General features: G+C 40.2%; 1 protein-coding gene and 2 long non-coding RNA genes across 4 annotated transcripts in view; 2 read left to right on the top strand and 1 right to left on the bottom strand.

The window, feature by feature from the left end:
• Window positions 1–20,175, top strand: part of ASB4 (ankyrin repeat and SOCS box containing 4) — a 60,384-nt gene that overhangs the window by 19,057 nt on the left and 21,152 nt on the right. The gene's annotated exons all lie outside the window — the stretch shown is intronic.
• On the top strand, window positions 5,100–11,337 carry LOC140609025 (uncharacterized). Its single transcript, XR_012011034.1, has 3 exons — window positions 5,100–5,146; window positions 8,224–8,301; window positions 10,300–11,337. It is a non-coding gene; the product is annotated as an uncharacterized lncRNA (long non-coding RNA).
• Window positions 5,878–11,196, bottom strand: LOC140609022 (uncharacterized). The gene is made up of 3 exons (XR_012011032.1): window positions 10,759–11,196; window positions 8,262–8,398; window positions 5,878–7,143 (listed from the first exon to the last, which is right to left on the bottom strand). It is a non-coding gene; the product is annotated as an uncharacterized lncRNA (long non-coding RNA).

Raw genomic sequence — 20,175 nt, 5'->3', positions numbered from 1 at the left:
CAACTTTAAAAGAAACTTTGTATCACTATAAAATTGATTTGTCACTGTAAAAAATAGGGCAAGATCCCTTGCCATACATAGAACATAATAGTAACAGTAAATAATGGGCAATGAAATTCATGACCTCTATCTGCCCAGAGACCCTCTTCTCTCAGATGGCAGAGAATGACTCAAAAGCCTCATCTTCTGGTTGCTATTTTTTCTAGAAACATTGTCTCCAGTGATTCTGCTCTGAATGAATGAACTTGAAATTTATTTGCAGACCATGTCGCACACCCAGTCAGGTAACAGGTACTCCAGTCCATTAAAGAATGTCCCACATAAGACCATACATAGCACACTGTGGAAGACACTGCCTTAAGCAGTGTTTCCTAAAGTTGATGGTCTATTTAGTGGTGGATTTTGGAAGCATCCCCTTTCAAATCAGGAGTGAGACAAGTCTGCTGCTCTGGCCACAATCTCAGCTCTGTCCCAGAGGTCCTTGCCAGCAGAAAAAGAAAACAAAAATAAATAAGATGTATGAAGAGGGCAAAGCAAGAAACAAAACTGCCATTATTTCACACAATATATTTGTCTACATAAAAAAAATAAACAATAAGAAAAATTTAAGGTCAAATAGTTGAATCTATAATTGAGTTCAGCAGAGGCACTGCATTTGTGATCAATATCCAAAAATCAATTGCATCTCTATATACCAGAAGCAGGCGGCAAGAAATTATTAGGTAAGAAAAGATATATTTTTATATATCATGAGAAATGTAAGGGACTTAGAAAATATATTTCACAAAAGTGTGGAAAAATATGAAAATTGATTAAAATACATTAAAAAGATACCACAATCAAGGTCTATTATGAAAAATGTAGTTCTTGATAACTCCCATCTAAGTAGCAGCCACTCTCACTTCTTTTAGCTGATTATTTTGGTATTTTTATCTCCATATTGCTAAATAAGTTCCATATATTTATGCATAAAATTAAAAAGAATGAGTAGCAACATAAGCACTTTCTGATAATCCATTTATCATAATGGAAGATGAGGCTCTGTTCTTTTTTTTACACTCTTTCCCCCATACAAGTACCTTTCCTATCTTCCACCCTCACAAGATCATGATGTAACCACGAGGCTTGTAGTAAATGGGGATAACTTCTTTGTACGTTTTATTTTCCCTGGAGTTGTTTCTTTCTTCTTTTTTTTCTTTTGCTTAGTTTCCTGTGGATCATCACTATTTTAACCCCAAACGTTTCACCAAAGGTTTTGATCTTTTTTGAAAATATTTCAATTCAACAGGTATATGGTCATTTCCATTTTCTTACAAAAAAAAAAATCCCTTCTGGAACGTTCAAACCTGCTCCAACTGCTGTCCTCCTGGGATCTCCATTCCCCACCATCCTGAAGATTCCCTTTGCCCCTCACTCATGTTGAATTTCCCGTGTCCTGGACCCTGAGTCTCCCCGTACCTTGGTTTGTTGCCTATTTGAATTGAGTACCTCCTCTACTGGATTTCTGAGAAAGGGAACAAAACACCACATTCCTCAGAATACCTTTATCCTACCCTGACATGGCATAGAATTCTAGATTGATAATCATTTTTCTTTATTCTTTATTCTTTAAAATAATGAAGATATTTCTCCATTTCCTTCTAGTTTCTAGTCCTGCTGCTGAAGGATCAGGAGCCATTTTATTTCTTCATCTTTTATTTTTTATTTTTAAAAAATATTTTATTTATTTATTCATGAGAACACACACAGAGAGAGAGAGAGAGAGGATGAGAGAGAGAGGCAGAGACACAAGCAGAGGGAGAAGCAGGCTCCATGCAGGGAGCCTAACGTGGGATTCGATCCCGAATCTCCAGGATCACACCCTGGGCTGAAGGCAGCGCTAAACCACTGAACCACCTACGGTGCCCTATTTTTTTCATCTTTTATATATCATCTATCATCTTCTGTCTTTTTGGTGTTCTGAAATTCCATGATGATCTGCTTTGGTGGGTGTATTTTCATACATTGTACTGGGTCCTTTCAACTCTAAAAGGTTCGTGTCTATGAATTCTGAGAAATGTTCCTGAGTCTTTTTCTTCTGTTTTCTGTATGCTCTCTTCCTTGAATTGCTATTATTTAGATATTATACTTCCTGCATTTTTTCTCTAATTGTCTTATGTTGTCTTTCCTGGTTTTAATTTTTTTTAAGTAGGCTCCACACCCAGCATGGAGCCCAACCTGGGGCTTGAACTTACAACCCTGAAATCAAGGCCTGAGCTGAGATCAAGAGTCAGATGCTCAACTGCCTGAGCCACCCAGGCTCCTCTGTTTCTCCTCTTTTGTATTTCTTTATCTTTATGCTTTCCTTCCTGGGAAATTTACTCCAGATTATTTTTCTCTGTTTTTTTTTTTTTTTTTTTAAGATTTTATTTACTTATTCATGAGAGGCATAGAAAGAGAGTCAGAGACATCAGAGCCTCTCCCTTTGAGAAGTTTGATGTGGGACTCAATCCCAGCACCTCAGGATCATGACTTGAGCCAAAGGCAGACACTCAACCACTGAGCCACCCAGATGCCCCTTCTGTTTTTCTTTTTTTAATTGTCTCTATCTATCATATTAAAGGCTTTCCTTAAATTTTTATAATCTTTAGCTATCTGCTGATAAGACTGAGTGATTAAAAGCTGATTTGGAACTTCAGTGTATGGGTAAGGTTATTTAACTCTTAGCTTTGCCATGTGAGATCTGGCTGGGCCTTGTATCTGAGAAATCTCTGACATAGGATCTTTGGATTTTTTTTTTTTTTTTTTTTTTTTTTTTTAGGCTGGCCAGATTCTCTAAAAAAAGATAAAGGCCTACTTGCCAGTTTTCTAGGTGCCGAACTGGGGAAAGGGCTGGGAATGAATAAGGAGTACACAAGCTGTCTAGAATGTTCTGCCCTCTCCTCTTGGCTGAGCTAACTTCTAGCACCTAAGGCCTTCATCTGACATCAGTCCCAAACATCATTCTTCCTGAATTCCCTTACATGGAGTTAGGTTCCTATGTTGTTCTGTATGCTCATAGCACATGGGTTTCCTTTGTGCCACTTACATTTTGTTTAATTCTTTGATTAGTATCCATTTCCCTCACTAATCTATGTTTTGTGAGAGCAGAGTTTGGCTCAGCATAGTGCAGTGTGTACCATATTGATTGCTGATTGTGGAGTATACATGAATGTTCTGTGGAACGCAGGTCCTAGAACTAGGGAGGAGAGTGGGTTTGACCCAGAACGATTCCATCATCATTCCTGGCAAGATGACTTTTAGTTTATGGTCCATGGCACTCCTTGCTTCTTTTCCTACATGTAGACAGTATGAAGAAGGGAGAAGTCAGAAATGTCAAATACTATTGAGGAATCTGGTAAGTTGAGAATTTAAAAGTTTAATTTAATGACATGGAAGGGGGATCCCTGGGTGGCTCAGCAGTTTAGCTCCTGCCTTTGGCCCACGGAGTGATCCCGGGGACTCGGGATCAAGTCCCATGTCGGGCTCCCTGCATGGAGCCTGCTTCTCCCTCTGCCTGTGTCTCTGCCTCTCTCTCTCTCTCTTTCTTTCTCTTTTTCTCTCTCATAAATAAATTTTTAAAAAAATCTTTAAAAAAATGACACGGAAGGGCTTTGGAGATTATAGTTGAGTCATGGATGCAACAATCAAAGCAGAGGGAATTGATAACTAAAAAAAGTTGTTTCTGAGTGCAAACAAACCCTCTGAAGAAGAGTGTTTGTGGAGAGGAAGCAACAAGGCAAAGCATAAGGGCAATGGGGTTGAGAATTGTCTTCTTTTAGGTGACGGAAACCTGAGCATTTAAAAAACTTATGGCAAAATCCAATGAGGGGCAGACATCGAAGACAGAGGAGAGAGAAGGGGTAATTTAGGGCATGAGGATTCTGAGAAGTTTGGGAAATGAGATCTAGATCCAGATAGAGGGATTGACTCTAGAGAGGTTGGTCGCATTCCAGTATAGCTGGAGGCAAAAAGTGGAGAAGATGGGAGTTGAGAGGGGTGGAAGGCTTTATGAAGTTTCCACCTGTAAGACATTTTCTGTGTAAAACAGTAGGTGAGCATATCTGAGAGAGGGGTGAGAGAGAGGAAGGAGTTAAAGAATCCAGGAGGTGGAAAAGTTCTGAAATAATCATGATGGAGAGTGAGGGAATAAATTAAGCAAAGAGAATCATTGGGTGGCTGACCAGTCTCGGGGATTCGGATGAGTGTTCTGTTGGATTTTATGGTGGCACCAGTCTGGTACAGTTGGCACATCGCCTGGCCTGGGATCTTTGCTAGACAGCTCTCTACCGCTTGGGTGCAAGCACTGAGACAGCACATAATTGGGCTCCTTCATAGCACCAGGTGGGTGCTTGGAAGAATTGGAGGGGGGTGAAGGTTTTGGCAGGAGGGTAATTGAAATGATGCAATACAGAAGAAAGCTGGGTCGAGAGAGGAGTAAAGTAAGGAATATCTACTGGACAAAGAGAACGCAGACAGGGGTTCTAACAAAACCAAGATACAAAGATAAGCAGCTATGGTCAGAACATCTAATGCAGGAATTTGTGATTTCTGGAGACTGACCAGTTGGAAATAATGACTCAGTCCAGGTATGAGTGTAGGTGGGAGTCACCGGGTCAGCGAAGAGGAGAAAGTTATTGGAGAGAATGAGATCCGGACGTCGAAAGACTGGGGCACTGGGCAGTCATCCATGCGGTTGTTCAAGTCACCCAGAATTTGTGTGGCAAGGGATAATGTGAGTCAGTCAGCCAAAATCTTCAGAAACTGATGGGGAGATAAACGTATTCAGGAAGGAAGGCAGGTGGTAGAGATGAAAAAGCAGAGCCCAAAAGAAGCTAGGATGTTCTTTTCATTTTTATTTATTTTTTTCAAGAGAATTAGGGAGTAATTGGAAGCAGCAATGGGGAGCCAGACATAAGAAAAAGAACACCCAGCTATATACTGCAGGCCAGAGTTAAGCATCCTGCATCCTTTCTTTGAGCTCGAACAGGGCAAAGCTAGTTGGGTTGCCATGGTGACCAACGCCATGTCTCCGGGCTCATTAATCCTGTGTTCCAAACGAAGCACTTAGCGATAGCTTCTGAATAAATGCAACAAAGCTCTGCATACTGAAAAGGGCACATTCATGGTAAGCGGGGGAAAAGGTTTTCAATTTCATTCATTAAACTTGAGTAAATAATTTAATATCTTTGTGCGTCAGTCCTCCTAACTAATGAATAAGGATAAATGCTTAATGGAAAATCTAGCCTAATAAAGTTAACAGCATCAGCTTTACATATAAAGGAAATTGATGTTGCTGGTATATATGCATATGAAGACGGAAATGGAAAGGAAAAGAACATATATTAAGCAGCTACGATGTGGGATGTCAGGTACTTTAAAATAAAATGTCTCATTTAATCCTTGCAACAACCATGTGAGGTGCATATTATTCCCTTCCTTTTGTAGATGAGGAATCGGAAACCCAGAGAGGTTAACCAAGGCCCCGGGTCACACAATTGGTAGGATTCGAGGAGGCCCTGTTCTGTCTGGTTTGGGTCCATGAGGCCCCCACTATCCCTTGCTGAAAACTGTATACAGCTTATCTTTCAGGGACATTTGACTAATTAAAAAATTAGGAGAAAACTTTGTCCTAAGGTGACTTTGCCTATATAAAAGAGAAGTTTACATGCTGTATTAGAATTCCATCAGCTTAAAAAAAAATCACTACCATTAGCTGTTTTTAAAGGCTTTTCTTGAAAAAAAAATATGAGAAGACAGCTGGTTATATTAGAAGTGTGTTTAATTAAAAGATGTGAAGAACTGTCAATGCTTCTGCTAAAATGAGCTGCACTCCCCCCCCCCCCCCCGCACCCGGCAATTGTTTATCTCTACTTTGCTTTTCCCTGGTACATGGAAGGTTGGGTTTACAAAGCAGACCCTCCACACAGAAGTTGCTTCTTTTTTCTTCTAGGTCTATGACTTTATTTGGCTTTTCTGGATTTGCTCCAGCAAAGGTGTAGATAAGTGATTGAAAAAGATATATTAAAAATCCATTAATTCATTTTCCTTAAAATTAAACTCTTTAATTAAAAGCAACACTGATCAATTTCTAATTTCTGCCTCTGACAATGTGATACAGCAAGGTTTAAAATAAATAGAAACAACTTGGTGCAAGTTAAATATCCCTGTCACTAAACTTAGTTGTTAGCAATTTTTTTTTCCTCCAAATGCTCATTGTTTTGTTTCACCTATATGACTATGCCAGAGCTGTTTTCTTAGATTCAGGGTGCTTACTGCTTCTCCAGATGACTCCCAAGTGCTTCTTCAGAAGGAAAGTGTTCATTCCAGCGTCTTGCCCACTGTCAGTATTAGAGGTCTCTCTGCTTTAAATTATCTTACCAAAGGCCATATGTGACTTGTGTTGTGAGTTTTCAGTCTGGCTGTGTTATCTTTGCTCTATAACTAGAAAGACAAAGTTTTCAGGGGCCTGCACTACTTTATTTTTTTTCCTATCAGCATGTCTCTAATTTGTTTCTTACTCAGAGGAGCCTGGATCATATTATCCCCTGAACATTTTAAACACCATTTAGTAAAAGATACCAGGTTTATAAACAGAAATGCAAGTGTCTTCTTTGTAATCTCCAAAAGGAATAACTAATGGAAGATAATCTAAACAATTTTAGAATGAGACTCAAGGGCCCAGATTTGGAGGTAAAATCATTACATCAAACAGGAATCCAAGGCTCTTGGCTCAATTTTCTATTAGGCTAACCAAGAAAGCACACCAATATAAAAAATGGTAAAAGCATTAGAACTGGAAGCTAAGAATCAAGCATATGCTTGCTTCCCGAAGTTTCTACTAATTGGAAAGTTAATCAGAACAGAGTAGATCCCTTTCTTTTCTGAGATAAAACATCTCTTGGGTAGTCAGAAGAGGTATTAGCCAGCTCCCACTGAGAGCCACGGAGGACCCAATACTTCTGGGGAAGCCCCTGGAGGATGTTTTGCTTTCATTCACTTGTAGCCTTAGAAGTCCCAGCAGCCCTCGGAAACATTCTTCAATTAAGAGGGCCACACCATCCAAAGAACCGAGTGGTAAAGGCAGGAAGTAAGTTCACTTCTTGCAAGCGAAGTTGAATTAACCTGGGTGGTGGCAAGAGGAAAAGGTTGAATAAGAACCCCAAGGAAGGGATCCCTGGGTGGCGCAGCGGTTTGGCGCCTGCCTTTGGCCCAGGGCGTGATCCTGGAGACCCCGGATCGAATCCCACATCGGGCTCCCTGCATGGAGCCTGCTTTTCCCTCTGCCTATGTCTCTGCCTCTCTCTCTCTGTGACTATCATGAATAAATAAATAAAAATCTTTAAAAAAAAAAAAAAGAACCCCAAGGAAAAGTCAGCCTGGATTTAAATAATAATAATAATAATAATAATAATAATAATAAACAGCTATGGCATTTCTAGTGCCACAATCCTCACAGTTATTCTATGCAGTTACTACTACTATCCCATATAAAGATTTGAAACGCTAAGCTTTAGAAAAATTGATTAATGGTAACACCAGGTTTTAAAGACAGAACCACCTCAGAGCAGAGTACTTGCTTTCTCCACTAGGTGGTGCTGCCCTCCCTTCGCTACTTAGAATCTTTGCCAGGACTGTAAGTCTGGGGACTGCACTGTTGCCTTATTCTGTGAATCTGTCTGCTCTGTAGACTGGACAGGTACACCTGCCACTCGCTCAGCTTCTTCTAGAACTGTGCCTTGTGCACAGCCCCTGATGACAGGGTTTAAGTTGTTATGTTCTGCAACACTGGGTCCTTCCCCACCATAGCTGATAAGACCATACGTGACTGGCGGTGGTATTCTATCCAAGGGGCTCGAATACAGGTGGAGATGAAAAGATGCATTCAAGTATACTGCTTATGAACATAAGTACTGGAGTCAGATTTCTTGGGTTCAAATCCTGATAGCACCCTTCCCCCCCATTTGCTATCTAGGTGATAATCTCTTGGAATCTCAGCCTTTGTTTACTAAATGGGGATGCTGATCATAATCCAAGCCAATTCTAGGGAACTCAAACAAGTTTTGTGGATTTTCGTGTGTGATTCTTTCCCCTTCTCTTACCTTTGTATTGTCAAGAAGTGCATTTCCCAAAGTCCATTATATTAAGTGTTGATTCTGGGACTGTTAATGGGTATTACAAAATAATTGTTCCTTGGTCAAACAGGTTTGGACAAACACATGTTAAAATAGACAGAGACTCACCTGAGGATTTCCTGGAATCTTCATATGGTAAATGTGAATTGTACGTATATAAAGGTTCATAGATCTACAAATTTATAGTCTTTATTTTTGATGTAGCTTACAGTATTAATATTCCACACAGTAGACTTTGGGAAATGCTGGAATAGAAGAGTGAAATAGGGGGTTTTGAGTAGAAGCAAGAACTGAACTCAACCCTGAGTACATCAGTCTTCCCTCCAGTGTCTGATCTGAGGGTAAACTCTATCTCATGGTAGTAGGTGAATAATGACCCTCCAGCAATGTCCACATCCTAATCCCTGGAATCTATGAATATGCTACCTTTTTGGCAGAAGAGATTTTGCAAATGTGGTTGGATTAACGGCCTTGAGATGAGAAGATGATCTTCGATTATCCAATTTGGCCCATCTCCTTAAAATTGGATTGGAGAGCCTTTTTTTGGGGGGGGGGGGGGCTGTGATCAGAGGAAATGTGACTATGGAAGGAAGGTTCTGATCTCTGAAAGGCACTGCATCCTCCATTGCTGATTTTGAAGATGAAGGAAGAAGGCCACAAGCCGAGGAATGTGGATGGCCTCTAGAAGTTGAGAAATGCTAGGAAACAGATTCTTCTAGAGACTCCAGAAGGAACATGGTCTTGCTGATACCTGATCTTGGCCCAGTGTGTTAGAGTTTTCCAAAGAAACTGAATCAACAGGGTGCAAGGGGAAGATACTGATCGATTTGTTTTAGCAAATTTGTTCATGAGATTGTGGAGATAAGAGTCCAAAAAACTGTGGGTGGACTGACAAGCTGGAGACCTGGGAAGAAGTACATTCTGCTGGCAAAGTTCCTTCTGGTTCAAGGGAAATCAGTCTTTGTTTTATTCAGGCCTTCAATTAATCCATTGAGGTGTACACATTATCCGCTTACTCAAAGTCCACTCATTCATATGCTAATCTCACCCAAAAAAATGCCTTCACAGAAACATCCAGAATAATTTTTGACCAAATGTCTGGGCATGATGGCCCAACCAGGTTGCCAGACAAAATTGACCATCACACCCAGGGAGACCTATGTTGAACTTCTGAACTACAGAACCATAAATAATAGATCTGTGTTGTTTTAGGCCACTAAATCTCTGGTAATTTGTTACTGCAGCAGTAATAGACACCTTCTGTCTATTATAAGCGTTGTCATCTACTATAATACTAGTCATTTCCTACTGATCTCCTAATCATCTGTCTCCTGGTTTGGGTTCACTTCCCTCATTCCATCACTGAGGATGGATTTCAATGTTAAATTCCTGACCCAAACTCACCCTTATAGCTCGGGGGTCACCTCAGATCCCACACCCTGCCCCTGCCTCTCACTCCAGGTCAGCCATCCACTCACATTATCACATCCCGGCCTTTGCTATTGCTCCATTATTTTCACTTTCTAACTTTTCAGCCTTCATGACTGCTGTTCAATGCTACCCTGACTCCAGCTCCTTGCACCTCTTGTATCCAGATCTCTCAGCCCCTCCTTGAACCATTATATTCTGTCCTCAGCCTGCACTTCCTGACTGATACTTGAACTACGATCTCAGCAACATGATGACTTTGCCACAGCTGGGTTCTTCTTGGCTAACGCAGACCAGAGCTGATATACCTTTCCCTACTCATTGTTAAATACCTACAAAAATGCATTAAGATTTACCTCCAAAAATCCTTCAGCAACACGATGTGAACTAAATATATGAACAAAGTATAATCCAAAGAATGCATGCAAGTTCTATTAATTATATCATCAAGGGGAATGGATTGGGATGTGCATTTTTGATGAGATGCCACATGCTATACCCTCTTAAATTAAACAAGACAGATGGCCCCCCCGCCCCCCAAGAGTTAAAGAAAGAGATTGACTCACACATTTGGTGTCTAGATTTAGGGCGCACAAATTCTCCCTCCCCTTAATTTATCAGTCTAAATCCATTGAGAATACAACTCACAGCATGCTTCATGTCAGGAATTAGAGAAGATCTTGTATTCTCAGCTGATTAGTCACTACCTGTCTTACAGAGCTCTCGAGTATGAAGATGGTAAAAAAGAAGTCCAACTGGGACTCTAAGAAAAATATGCTGGCCCACAGGGAAGGAGTGTTACCCTGACAACTCAGGAGAGGATAATTCTGTAACTGCCTTTCTGTGAGAAACAGACACAAATTTTGGAGTTCTCTGCTTAATTCCATGCAAAGTTTGAAGGGGGACACGGCCTGCATGAAACATTAATAGATAAGGGGCTGACATAAAGGCAGAAATGCAAAGGGAGCTGGGGGTGGAGGGGAGTAATGTCCCTCTTCCCTCAGATGCAGGGCCTGTTCTCAAGCTCTGTGTAGTCAAACGTCTGGTTTCCCCAGCTTGGACACAGACCACATATGTCCCCCTGGGTAGAATACTTCTAATTGTCTACACATTGTATTAGCAAGTAGCCTTTCCCCCAAACCCCTTTTCCTGATATGAATCCTCAGCAGTGACTTACCTGTTCATGCTGGCCCCTGAGATGGGCTTCATCTCTACTGCTTCGCTACACGGTCACCACTTGAAAGGGAAGGCCCATTGTTGCGTGACAAATTTCTCCTCCTGCAGTTGGTTTTAGCTAACCTAATGAATGCGCCACTAGCTGCCTTCTGCCCCCTGCCCCCCAAATTCTACCTCAGGAGAGGAGTACCACTCTATGCATTCCTCATCATCTTCCTGTCTCATTCCACTCCTGCCTCCAAGCAGCCACCCCTGAGGCTGGCCTAGGCCTATATTGTTCTGAGTCCAGAACAAACAAGAGTTTTGTCCCCGGGTAGAGGAAGAAATCATTATTCCCTCTCTCCAAATTTCTGGCCTTTAAAAAACACAAGAGCCCAACAGACTTCCTGAGGATTAGCTCCTTTTTCAGTCAAATGACAATAGTAGCATTCATTTCCCTCGCAAAAACACCATTCCCAATCATAAGATACCGTCTGACTTCATGAGCCCAACAAGATTAGTGCCAAATAGTATGATAATAGTACATTTCCTGAGGTCTGAGTTATTCATTCTTATCTATGGTTACTTTGCTAAATTTTCATCAGTGTGGTTTTTTTTTTGAATTAAAAAGATAAAAAATAAAATAACTATAAGGTGACTAAGCTCAGTGCCTGCATCTGCATTGTCCACATCTAGAAAGATATCTTTTTTCCTTAAGGTTGAGTAAATTAAAAATAAACATAAGAATAAATAAACATGGGCTCTAAAAGGAAAAGTCTGCATCCCCAGAGATGAGAAGCAATATTCTGAGGAGTTGGCAGATAAGCTTTGATATGAAAAAGATTCACTTCAGTAGACAGAAGGAAATAGTTTGTGATATTTGCTTCCTGTTTTCAATATGTTTTTAAAAAATACAGGTAGCTGTTAAAGAAGAAACTTATGAGAAGAGACTATGTGAAAAACAGCTCGGTTTAATCAGCATTTATAGAGCCAAGCCGTTTACCTCTTTCCTCACTGCCTTTCTTCAGTCTCATTTCCTCAATTTGCGTCTCTTTTCCATTTTTTTAAATAATAAATTTATTTTTTATTGGTGTTCAATTTGCCAACAAACAGAATAACACCCAGTGCTCATCCCGTCAAGTGCCCCCCTCAGTGCCTGTCACCCATTCACCCCCACCCCCCGCCCTCCTCCCCTTCCACCACCCCTAGTTCGTTTCCCAGAGTTAGGAGTCTTTATGTTCTGTCTCCCTTTCTGCTATTTCCCACACATTTCTTCTCCCTTCCCTTATATTCCCTTTCACTATTATTTATATTCCCCACATGAATGAGAACATATAATGTTTGTCCTTCTCCGATTGACTTACTTCACTCAGCATAATACCCTCCAGGTCCATCCACGTTGAAGCAAATGGTGGGTATTTGTCATTTCTAATGGCTGAGTAATATTCCATTGTATACATAGACCACATCTTCTTTATCCATTCGTCTTTCGATGGACACCAAAGCTCCTTCCACAGTTTGGCTATTGTGGACATTGCTGCTAGAAACATCGGGGTGCAGGTGTCCCGGCGTTTCATTGCATCTGCATCTTTGGAGTAAATCCCCAGCAGTGCAATTGCTGGGTCGTAAACTATAGAACACTTCTGAAAGAAATTGAGGAAGACACAAAGAGATGGAAAAATATTCCATGCTCATGGATTGGCAGAATTAATATTGTGAAAATGTCAATGTTACCCAGGGCAATATACACGTTTAATGCAATCCCTATCAAAATACCATGGACTTTCTTCAGAGAGTTGGAACAAATTATTTTAAGATTTGTGTGGAATCAGAAAAGACCCCGAATAGCCAGGGGAATTTTAAAAAAGAAAACCATATCTGGGGGCAGCACAATGCCAGATTTCAGGTTGTACTACAAAGCTGTGGTCATCAAGACAGTGTGGTACTGGCACAAAAACAGACACATAGATCAATGGAACAGAATAGAGAACCCAGAAGTGAACCCTCAACTTTATGGGCAACTAATATTCGATAAAGGAGGAAAGACTATCTATTGGAAGAAAGACAGTCTCTTCAATAAATGGTGCTGGGAAAATTGGACATCCACATGCAGAAGAATGAAACTAGACCACTCTCTTTCACCATACACAAAGATAAGCTCAAAATGGATGAAAGATCTAAATGTGAGACAAGATTCCATCAAAATCCTAGAGGAGAACACAGGCAACACCCTTTTAGAACTTGGCCACAGTAACTTCTTGCAAGATACATCCACGAAGACAAAAGAAACAAAAGCAAAAATGAACTATTGGGACTTCATCAAGATAAGAAGCTTTTGCACAGCAAAGGATACAGTCAACAAAACTCAAAGACAACCTACAGAATGGGAGAAGAGATTTGCAAATGACGTATCAGATAAAGGGCTAGTTTCCAAGATCTATAAAGAACTTATGAAACTCAACACCAAAGAAACAAACAATCCAATCATGAAATGGGCAAAAGACATGAACAGAAATCTCACAGAGGAAGACATAGACATGGCCAACATGCACATGAGAAAATGCTCTGCATCACTTGCCATCAGGGAAATACAAATCCAAACCACAATGAGATACCACCTCACACCAGTGAGAATGGGGAAAATTAACAAGGCAGGAAACCACAAATGTTGGAGAGGATGCGGAGAAAAGGGAACCCTCTTGCACTGTTGGTGGGAATGTGAACTGGTGCAGCCACTCTGGAAAACTGTGTGGAGGTTCTTTTCCATTTTTAAACATTGCTGGGCCCCAGGGCTCAGGCGAAGACATACAATTCGTCTCTAAACTCACTTTGGTGATCTGATCTCGTCCCTTGACTTCGGATACCATTGAATGGGGTTCACTCTGGGGTTTGTGTCTCCCAGCCTCACCCTCACTCTCCTCCAAGCTCCAGCTCATCTATCCACCGACTTATAACCCATCTCTGCTAGATTTTGAATATCTTGGACCTACCATGTCCAGACTGGAACTGTTTCCTGCCCCTGCCTCCATCTTAACAGATGACAGTTCTATTCTTCCCATAGCTCAAGCCCAAAGCCTAGAAGGCACCTCTGTTTCTTCCTCCCTTTCCCTCATACCTCACACCTCACACCTTTTTTATCTCCAGTCCAACCACTTTAAACCTTCTCTGCTGGGGCTACCCTACCCAGGCTGCCTTATTTCTTTCTTCTTGGTCTATGATAGCAGACTTTCAATAATGCCCCTGCTTTTGTGCTTTCCTTCTTTACTGTCCAACCTCCACCCAGCCAGCCCGAGCGATTTTCACAAAAAGTAAATCAGACCATTTCTCTCCCTCACATTCATTCCTCACATGTAGCCTATGGTCTAAAGTCTTTTCTGTGACCCGCTGAGCCTGACATCATCTGGTCCCTGCTCATCTGGCCCCTGCTGACATCACCAGCAGCATTTCCTACTGACTCCCTCTTTTGCTCACCTCTTTGGATACTCGCATTCTCTGCATTTTTGGAACACATCCAGCTTCTTCGTGCCTACCTCCGAACCTGTACCCTTGCTGTCTCCTTCGCCAGGAAAGCCTTCCCTCGTGCTCTTCATATGGTTTCCTTCTGTGGTGCACCAATGTCACATCCTTGGTGCCTTTACGGAAAATAGTTCCTTTTCTCCCCTCATCATCCTCCAAGACTTCACTCGGCTCTATTTTTCTGCATAACACATCCCTACCTGTAACTTTATATATGAATTAACTTTCTTGTCTGTCTTCTTCTCTCACATATGAATTCCACGAAGCTAGGGACATTGCCTATCTTCTTTACTAGGTTATTCCCAGAGCCCTGAACAGTAGCGGGTATAGAACAGGAGCTCAACAAATATTTGTTGACTGAATGAATGAATGTACCACTCATGAGGGCACAAAGACAAATAGATATAGTATCTGTTTTTGAGGATCTTTTCTTTTTCTTTTTTTTGTTTTTTAGATTTTATTTATTTATTCATGAGAGACACACAGAGAGAAAGAGGGAGGCAGAGACACAGGCAGAGGGAGAAGCAGGCTCCATGCAGGGAGTCTGACGTGGGACTCGATCCTGGGTCTCCAGGATCAGGCCCTGGGCTGAAGGCAGCGCTAAACCGCTGAGCCACCCAGGCAGCCTATTTTTTCCATCTTTTATTTATGACCTATCATATCCTGTCTTTTTGGTGTTCTGAAATTCCATGATGATCTGCTTTGGTGGGTGTATTTCTCCATATCCCTGCTAATACTTGTTATTATCTGTATTTTTATCGTAGTCATCCTAGTGGATATAAGATAGTATCCAAGTGTGGTTTTGATTTGTACTTCCTTGATCGTTAATGACACAGAGCATCTTTTTATGTGATTATTGACCATTTATATATCTTCTTTGCAGTGACACTTTGCCCATTTTGAATTGGGTTATCCCTCTCCTTTTTTGGGGGGTACGTAGTCTATTCACTATAATGATAGTGAATTTATTTTATGATATGACACCATTAATTTATTTTAATATGATATCTTTAATTTATTTTAATGATATTTTATTTGATACAATTTCTTCTTTGACCCATGGGTTATTTATAAATGTGCCTTTAATTTGTAAATATATTTCAGATTAAACTCATTTTTTTTGTTACTAACTTCTAATTGTGTTATGGTCAATAAAGTGATCTGCAATGATGCCTGTTCTTTGGCATTTGTGCAGATGAGTTTTTGGCCTAGTTAGTATAGAATCAATTTTTGTAAATTTGCCAGAGAGTGTTGAGAAGAATGTGTACCTACCTATATGATTGCTCATATAATTTTGAGAGTCATCTGTTCAGAGATCAAATGAAAAGAGTAGTTAGGACTGTTCAAGGAAGCCATGCACAGTAAGAAGTGCAGGGAGAAAATGATGATACCCAGTGTTTACTTAATAACTGGGGATTGAGAAGAAGAAGAATCATGTAAAAATCATGAAGGAATATCTAGAGAGGGAGAAGAAAGCATTCCAGGACAGTTTAAAAAATAGAATTTCCAGAAGTGAGTTGTCAACACTATTGGGTATAGCAGGGAAGTGTAGTAAGATGAAGACTGAAAGTGGTAGATGGGATTGACCAATTGAAAGCTGCTGGTGACTTTGTCAGAGCAGCTCCATTGGAGTGGTGGGAATGGAAAGTGGGCTATGATGGGCTGAGGGGATCATGGATGGTGAGGAAATGGTACAGAAAGCAGAGACTTCACTTTCAATAAGTTTATCTAAAACAGATCAAAATAAATCAGAGGGTATTTACAAGGGAGAAAAGGACTGGGAGAAGCTTGAGTAGGTTTGTAAGATGATGACAAAGAGTTGATGGAAAGGGAGGTGTTGGATATATAGTAAAGAGATACGATTCGTGGAGCAACATTCCACTGCTGCACCTATGATCACTTGCAAAGATGGAGGTATTTGTCTTGCATTGAGTTGAGACCCCTCTTCTCTAAAATGAACAAGATAAAGTAAAGGTGAGTATTGAATTGGTCAGCATTTTTGTTTAGTTTACTGTAACCCAGAAACTTAATTCAGCGGTGGTAAGAACAACGAGGGTTCATCAGTATCCAGTTCTCTCCCCATCCAGGTTCACGGAAGTCCACACTTCCTAGTCTAGTCTGTTTGTGGTTCAGCAGGATCATAGGCACCTTCTGCCTAATAACATATCAACAGAAGAAATGAGTTACTTCCAGGTGATCAAATGCCCATGTAGGACTTTTAAAGTCTACTTCTCCTCATGGTATTATGACAGTGAGGAAACCTCAGGCAAAAATGGTGAAGCCACAAGACCAACGGGGCTTCCAATAGAGGGCTAATAGAGGACATAGGTTCTGGAACTACAATGTAGTTTTAAGACTAGAAATACACTTTTATCGCATCAAGCCACTGAGATGTGAGTAGCATAATTATAACAGCATAATTTGTCTATCCTAATGAAATCCTAGCCTAAGGAAAATTGAAAATAAATGGGCAGTCCAGGAAAAGTTGAATAACCTAGCTAGGGGAAGAATAGAGATGCAACTGAGCAACTAGAATCAGTAATTCGAACTGATTTCAACAGGGCAGAGTTGCATAAACCTTCAAGAGGGAAGCTGCTGCAAGAAGAACCAGTAAGATATTCAGTAATTATAATACAATGTGCTCCAGGAGATTTAGGACTCGTGAGTGTGACCGTATTGGATGGGGCATCTGCAAAGATATTGCAGGATGACATCAGGACAGAGAGAAAGAAAGACTGGGCCAGATACTTATGTCCTCATTGCAAATGGCAGAGTGACTGGGTGTTTGTGAAATCATCGATAAGAAGGGATAAAACGTCACCTCACTGGGTGATATAAACCTTAATGGATGAGGGGTTGTACACAAGGGTGAGAGAGTAATGGTTCAGAAGACCATTGTTGATCTAGAAAAAGGTAGTTCTCAACTCCAGACCCTGGAGAATGTGAGTATCAGAAACAAGGGGCTATACAGGAAATGGTATTTCATTTAAGATTTCATTTAAGACAAGACTAGGAAAGATACAGGAAAATATATTTGCCATAGATTGTAGATTGAAAGGGCAAAATTGAAACTAGAACAAAGCAGCCAACTGAAAATACGCGTTGGTGACAGTTAATAACAAACTTGACACTGCACAAAATTGCATCCTTGACAAAGAAGCAGACTTGAGAAACAATCCCAAAACACGCAGAAAATGAAAAGCCTGAATATGAAAAAAGAAATCTAACCTTTGAATAATAGATGTTTCTAAAGAATGCTTGCTGTTAATAACAAGTGAGACAATATATGTAAAACTCTTAGTGAGTACTTGAAAAATAGCAGACATTATTAATATTTTCATAAAGGAACATGCAACAAATGTACTGTCTTTTACTTGCACAAAAGCCTAATCAAGCCCTAGCATGGTGAAATTGAGGCAGGTGAACTTCAAGCTGCAGAGGTTGACACATGTCAGGAAAAACCAGTAGATGAGTCTAAATCTATACCTGAAGTTAATAAGTTAAACCAAATTCTTTCACAAACCCTTGATATTATAACTGAGGATAATATGTTCTCCATGTCTCCCAATGTCCTCATATGTATTGCAGGCCACTCTAACCAGAGACTAACTGCGTTTCACCCTGTCTTAATACTTTTTCTAAGAAAAGTATATTTTTTAATGTGATGTTAAAAAGAAAGTCATGAATAATTTACCATGTTTTCACTTATGCATTTGAGGAGTGGGGTTTAAAAAAAATTGGGAGAGTGAGTTTCTTATCAAATTGATAATTAGGAGGTGATGAAAATTTAAAGCAAAAAGAAAATGTTTAGAGCTTTCAATAATAAAGAATTGTTTCCTCTTTTCCATATGGCCAATATTTAAAATCAGGGTAGAAGAACAAAATTCTTGTATAAAAAACACTTATTCACACAGAGATGAAATGGGTGTTTGGTTCCTGGCAAAATTAATGAAAAAATTAAGCCTACATATATCTTAAATAAAATATTCAATGTCAACAATTAGAAATAGCAAAAGTGTACAAAGGAGTCAATAAAGGAAAGTAGATTGCTTTTACTTTTTTTTTATTTTTATTTATTTATGATAGTCACAGAGAGAGAGAGAGAGGCAGAGACACAGGCAGAGGGAGAAGCAGGCTCCATGCACTGGGAGCCCGATGTGGGATTCGATCCCGGGTCTCCAGGATCGCGCCCTAGGCCGAAGACAGGCGCCAAACCGCTGCGCCACCTAGGGATCCCAAAAGTAGATTGCTTTTAAAGGAACAAAAACCTGGTGGTTTTTCATGTCTCCATAATGTTTAATATTAAAAAAGAGTAGAATGAACTTAGGGAATATTGTGGAGAAAATTACCCAAGAATTCTACACTCTTTCAATGTTATTTTTAAGGTATGATCACAATGAAAAAATAGTCTCATGTATTTGAGTTCTTACAAAGCATACCAAAAGGTGCCCTGAACGAAAAATTTACTAGATATAGGACTATCAAGTGGATGGTGCAAAATACATGGGATGTTATTCATAAAAGAATTTCATTTTTGTTTTCCTGTGTCTCTTTAAATTATTCAGAGAATCTAGCTTCTCCCCTACTGTGGGAAGAAAACTCAGGTGGGTCCATATCTCCCTGGTAACTCTTAGGTAAGAAAAGTTATACAGTAACTGTAAGCGTCAAAAGTCATTCTCAGTTCAAAAGTTGGACATCCAGGGCTGATCTTTCAGACTTGACTTAAATTCTTCTTTCCCCTTGTTCAAGTCCACTGCAGACTGGAAGCATCCAGTTAGGGAAGGGATGCATACTCTGTTTCCTCACCCAACACTTAATCCCTTCTAACCCAGTTTACTAATGATGAGTTCCAAACCCATGCAGAGCTGGTGCATGGGAAAGGGAGAAGAGGTAAGAAGAGTCTGAAAGTTCTTTCTTTTAGGAACCAAGCTTGGCCACCTTCTGAATTTGGCAGATGTTTAAAGGACTCCATACAGATATGCACAGAGAAATAAAATAATTATAGTTCAGTGATTACAAAAACCAAATGCAGTGATCAAAATTGTTTTAGAAGGATCGTTTTCTTTCTTTCTTTTTTCTTTTCTTTTTTTTTTCTTTTTGGTGGAAATAAACACAAGATTAACAACCCCAGATTAGATTGTGAGGGGCAAATGGTAGGTAGGATAGGATAAACAAGGGGATGAGTACCTTATTTTCCCTGCCGTCCTACAAGGATACACCCTGGCCACCTATTCCGTCAGGCTGATTTCCTTGAACATGTGAGCGAGCTCACCGCTCTGAGACCCCAGTGCACTCTGAGGTGGATGCTCTCAGGTGGCTGGTGAAATTTTAAGTTTAGTTATTAACTTGCCCTTTTTCCTAACATAGCAGGTAGTCAATTAAAACTTTACCACTTGCACAGAAGATTCATAACATACCATGCACTGGCTGCAAGGACTCAATTTTTCCGGCGTGGGCTGGAGAAAGGACAGACTGCATAATTTGGTGGGTCTAACCTAAAATGAAAATGTAGGCCTTTTATTTTAAAAGTTACTAAGAATTTCAAGTTAGTGACAACAAAACATTAAACCAAATGTAGGGCCCTTCTAGGTGAGAGGTTCTGTGCAAAGCCAGCCATGATCAGAGTTTACTGACTGCGTTGCAATATGGCTCATATTTCTACATTTCTACTTAGAGGCCAAAAGGACCTCAACTTCTAAGTCATAATCATCTAAATACTGTTTATTAGTTGAAAAACTTTTATAGGTAACCATGTCCATCAAACCATGGACAAAACATGGACAAAACCTCAAAACTAGATTGAGGTTATAGAACTGAATATAATAACCTTACAGCTTTGACAGTGTAAATTGTAGCTGTCAGAAATGAGGTGTGTAGGTGGAAGAGGGAAATATCTTGGAGATAACCTCATTTCATAAAGCAA

The sequence above is a fragment of the Canis lupus genome, chromosome 18 (genome assembly GCF_048164855.1).
Source record: "Canis lupus baileyi chromosome 18, mCanLup2.hap1, whole genome shotgun sequence".
NCBI lineage: Eukaryota > Metazoa > Chordata > Mammalia > Carnivora > Canidae > Canis > Canis lupus.
Note: the sequence above shows the minus strand (reverse complement) of the source record. Positions and strands in the feature narration are given on the sequence as shown.